We start from the raw sequence: 5,323 nt of genomic DNA, 5'->3' as shown, positions 1-5,323 counted from the left end.
GAGGGGGGGTGAGTGGAGAAGGCATGGGGAAGCGAGAGGAGTTGAGAGAGGCGAGGGGGAGGAGGGAGGGAGAAGCTCGAGAGGAAGCAAAGTGAGGAGAATGGCAAACATTAATGCGATTAAATGGGTTCATTGCAGGAAAAAGGGGGGTCGAGGAAACTGATAATTAATTAATAGGAGAGTGAGAGAGGAAGCAAATAGGAGAGTGAATAAGCAAGGTAAGAAGGCACTAAGAGTGTTGGTTAGACATTGATAAAAGTGTAAATTTGAGACAACATGAAAATATTTTCTTCTTTCATAGTTAACTTTACCAAAAGTTGTATTTAATATGGGCAATACAAGAGGCAAGGTAAAATGGCACTAAGACGGCTAGCTAGACATTGATAAAAGTGCAATTTAGAGACATGATGATGATCTCTTCTTCTTTGATAGTTATCTTTGTCAAAAGGTGTATCTAATAAGGGGAATACAAGTGGCAAGGAAAGAAGGTGCTAAGAGGGCTAATTAGACATTGATGAGACATGATGATGATCTTCTTCTTTCATAGCTAACTTTGTAAGGCTTTGCGTCCTCACCTAGTGGTCAAAATGTGTGTGTGTGTGTGTGTGTGGGTTCGACCATCACCATGGACTTGGCCCAGTGCCCCAGGTCTCACGCACGGTTTGCCCAAACAGATGGACTACCTAAGCAGATGCGTGAAAAGTGTTGTGAGTGGCATTTATAGGGGGTGGTGGTAGGAGGTTTTTTTATTAAACTTATATTTTTATTAAAAAAAAAGTTTGCAATATAAGGGACAACGTAAGAAGTCACTAAGAGCGCCGGCTAAGACATTGGAAAATGTGTGGATGATGAGAATCTTAGCTATAGTTGTATTCAATATGGGCAATACAAGTGGCAAGGTATGAAGGCATAAGAGGGCCGGCTAAGTTTAGAGGAAGATGATCATCTTAGCTAACTTCGCCAAATAGTTTTATAAAATATGTGCAATAGACAAGGTGTTCAGTATGCTTCACTATTCATCTTCCTCGTCAACTTCTCTGTGAGCGATCTTTCGCCATAGCCAAGACACCTCAAACTCTCTGTGTAGAGCCATAGCCAAACCTCAAGCTCTTACTCGTGAACTTCTTCTCTGTGAAGAGCTCTCTTTCGCCATAGCCTGTTCCTGTTCCTCGTCAAGTTCTTCTCTGTGTAGAGATATCTCTCGCCATAGCCCGACGGCCTCACGCTCTTCCTCGTCACCCTAAGCCTTCTGATCTTTGTAGAGCTCTCTTTCGCCATAGCCAGACCTCAATCTCCTCCTCCTCTATTTGCCAACCTCCCTTCTCCTCCCTCCCTTCCAGTTAGCATGGTTCGCCTTCATCTCCTCCTCGTTTTAGCCTTCCTCATCTCTTCCTCCTCCTCCCTTGTTGCATCCTCCCTCCCCCCCATTAAAGCCGCCTTCTGGCCCTCCTTCTCTTCCTCTTACTCCCCCCTCCCTTCCCTTAACGCTTCCCTCTTCACCCACCTCCTCTATGCCTTCGCCCAGCTCGACAACTCCACCTTCTTCGTCCAACCCGATGATCCCCTCCTCCTCTCCACATTTTCTTCCACCGTTCTTAACCTCAACCCCTCCGTTAAAACCTTGCTCTCCATCGGTGGTGCCAATGGTAACGCCGCTGCCTTGTCCCTCTGCGTCTCTTCTCCAGTCTTTCGAGAAGCTTTCATCAATTCAAGCATTAGCTTAGCTCGCCAAAACGCCTTCGATGGGTTGAATTTGGACTGGGAATACCCCAAAACTGGAGCAGACATGCAGAACCTTGGGGTCTTGTTTTCGGAGTGGCGAGACGCTGTGGAGAAGGAAGCAAACGCGTCCAGCAAGGCTCCTCTCCTCCTCACTGCCGCTGTATACTATAGCTCTAGAGCGTTGGATGATAATGGCTCACATATCCCGTACCCAGTTTCTTCCATTAATCAGAATTTGGATTGGGTGTGCATCATGGCTTTCGACTATCATGGTAGGTGGGAGAACTTTACGGGAGAGCACACGGCTCTTGCGATGGAAGGCACGGTACTCAGCACTGTTTACGGCCTTGATGAATGGGTGAAGGACGGCCTAGCCCCGCAAATGGCAATCGTTGCTCTCGCTGCGTATGGAAGGTCATGGTTGCTGCTGGACGAGGCAGATCCTGGCATCGGCGCTAAAGCTATAGGCCCGGGGCCTGCTCAGAACACCAGCAAGTCGTCAGGGATCTTCTATTTCTTCGAGATCGAAGAGTTTATTGTCTCCCAGAACGCAACAGTGATCCACGATAACACAACGAAGAGTGCGTATTGCTATGCAGGCGACGTATGGATTGGATATGACGATGCCACAACAGTTGCTACAAAGGTGATGAAATTCAGGGAATTGGGTTTTAGGGGTTATTTCTTTTGGGCTGTCAGCTACGACGATCCAACGAATTGGAAGCTCTCTAAAGCAGGTGCACACACTCTCTCTTCTCTCTCCCCCTCTCTCTCTCAACCTGCAAAGCTGCTAGTAACAGTTTGATTATCGGCTCGATCCTTCTTGGCGGCTTTGTTAACGACAATAAATGTTTAGGGGTTGACTCCAAAATTTTGCTCTGTTGCAGCTTCCATAGCGTGGGATAATCCAAAGATTATGTCCGTAGCACCTGCAGCGTCTCAGGCTTCTTGCAGTTTGTTACCGCCACTCTTTCTACTTCTCTGTGCGTGGATTTTTCTGGTATTGGCGCTTTAAGAGCTCTAAGCAGAGCCTGTCAATACGCCAATGTTGGGATCCTCTACTTTTGGCCAGCCATGTCCGTGTACGTAGTTTCGGCAAATCTAATAGTTCGTGCACATTGATCTAATTCTTAGTGAATAACACACCGTCATTCAAAGAGATTAGAGTTTATTATTTGGATCTTCTTGGCATGTATTCTACACAAAATTTTGAGCGTACTCGCGGAGAACTACCATTGACATAGCCGGGAAGACACTGCAAAAATGTACTTACGTATCTGTACACCTTTGGACGATTCTTTTATAATCGTAAATTGGATGCATGAATGCATTATGCATACAAGTTCACAACATTATGCAGGCGCTCAATGAAAACCAGTAAGCCTGTTTGATACATGTTGCATGAGGGACTTCCTCCGTTCGATACAATGACGAATTGCACGCAACAACGAGAATCAGGAAGAAAACCACACAGCATTCACGAAAAAATGTACTGTTGCCTCATCTGATTACCGAATGCAACCAGCTCTCCACCCACTACATGAACCATTGAAAAGAGGAATTGACCTTTACTATTGAAGGTCCATGTTTCCCTCAAAGGATAATGCATCAACCAAAAGCATAGGCATCCTAGTATCCATATCTCTATCTTTAAAACTCACCTTACTCTAGGAGTAGCTTCCACCACGTGCCACCATCTTGGGTCACAACGATTCTTATGAAAGCCCCCAATGTTGGAAAAAAAACTATTATCAAATAAGTTACTTATACATATATTCAACAAATCTTAAAAAGAATGAGGTAATGAGCTTAATTCATAGTTTGCATGACTTGCCTTCCATGGGTCTTGCAAATTCTTACCACATCCACTACATGCATCTTTGCCTTTTTGTGGCATGTATACTTGTGTGTATGTGTGTAGAGTACACGTATGCATGTGTATGTGTGTGGTATCTTGTTGTGGTTCATTAGTCCATAAAAGTCTAGGAGTCCAAGGGTGGGTCATCCAAGGATTGTGGATTGTGATAGTCCAAAAGAGTCCAAGGGTTGCATGTGGCATATTCAAAGAGCCCATCATAGTTTAAGAGTCCAAGGCCGGTGGTAGTTTAAGAGCCCTTGGTAGTCTAAGAGTCGAAGGGAGGTAGTCTAAGAGCCCTGTGGTAATTCATGCATCCGTAAAAGTCCAAGAGTTCAAGGTTAGTAATCCCAAATGTAATGATATCCAAGAGCCCAAGGGTGGCACGTTGTTGCATTTCCCAAGCTCTTCTCACCCGAGTTTCCACTTGTCAAAAACTCATCCTTGTCTTTTTTTTAAGGTACATGGATTCTTTAGATTAGATATACATACCTATTCACACTCTTCAAGAAAAACAAAAGTGTTATTTTTATTTGTTTAGAGTTCGGCCCTGCCTTTTGGAGTGTCATTATAAGTCCAAGTGTAAGTAGCTCGATAAATATTTCGAATAACTTGTGAAAGAAAACGATAGGTGTAAATGGAAAGGAAAGGAAAAGAGAAAAAGCAAGTGAAGGTGAAGCAATATCGGGAAAGGTACATGAGTGAAAGAGAGGAGAGAAAAGAGGTGAAAAGATGTGTGTGTGTGTGTGTGTGTGGTGGATGGGCCATTAAATAAAAGTGGGGATGAGTGCCTATTTTGGCAAAAGTAATATAAATGTGGTGTCATACAAGAGACAAAGAGAGATACCTAACAAAAGACAAAAGCTTTAGGATAAAGACAAAAAAACATTTAGGACCTCCACAAGCAAACAAAAACCTTAAACCCTAAACACATTAGAAGCCCTTAAACTTCTACTAATATATGCTCATAATTTTAATTTATGCAATGCATGTATATGGGATTATCTAGAAGACTAGAGAGCCACATGTCTAATGTGTCTAGGTCCCCCTTAAATACATTAGAGGACTTCCACATATATTTGACCTATTTATAAGGTATATTTGAAATTTTCATGAGGAGTCAAATCATTACCTAAAACATCTCCCTATGATTGAATCCTTGAGTGGCAATAGCCTAGTCAACTCACATCAATAGTGAGTACATTGGCTGCCATGATGAACACATGGTGATCCATCAAGAATATCCATTGATAAAACCACCTAAGTCAAATACACATCAACTTGCGTAAGAATGCACATAAACTAGCAATCCACAAACTTTTTTTCATTGAATTCGATGAGGGCTTATCATGTTTCTAGGCTCCATACCATGAAGGGCTCCTCAGCCACATGGCTTCCTCGCCTCCAAAAGGGTCCCTATAGAGGGAGATGGAGAGGAAGGGATTTCGATCATTATTTGCCCATAGTTATAATTATCCTAGAGATCCATGTGTCCAATAATTATAAGACTCCTTCACATTATGCCATTTCCACATGTATTTGGCCTATCACGAGGGATGAGGTCACTACCTCCAACAATTCCTCAAAATTTTAGCTATCTTTCTTATAAGTTATGATCCCCTTTCCTTGAGCAACCTTAGCTACCACATGGTCCCCTTTCCTTGAGTAACCTTAGCTACCACATAATCATCATCATAACTTTGGAAAAGGAATGGGATACTTAAGACCCATGCATGCAGTGAGCTC

General features: G+C 43.3%; 1 pseudogene; it reads left to right on the top strand.

Moving 5' to 3' along the window:
• The first annotated feature begins 1,345 nt into the window (after nt 1–1,345).
• LOC147895949 (class V chitinase CHIT5a pseudogene) lies at nt 1,346–2,737 on the top strand (annotated as a pseudogene).
• The last annotated feature ends 2,586 nt before the right edge of the window (nt 2,738–5,323 follow it).

The sequence above is a fragment of the Dipteris shenzhenensis genome, chromosome 12 (genome assembly GCF_047967505.1).
Source record: "Dipteris shenzhenensis isolate YYH24624 ecotype China chromosome 12, Dip_SZ_1.0, whole genome shotgun sequence".
NCBI lineage: Eukaryota > Viridiplantae > Streptophyta > Polypodiopsida > Gleicheniales > Dipteridaceae > Dipteris > Dipteris shenzhenensis.
This window is presented reverse-complemented; position numbering and strand designations above follow the sequence as displayed.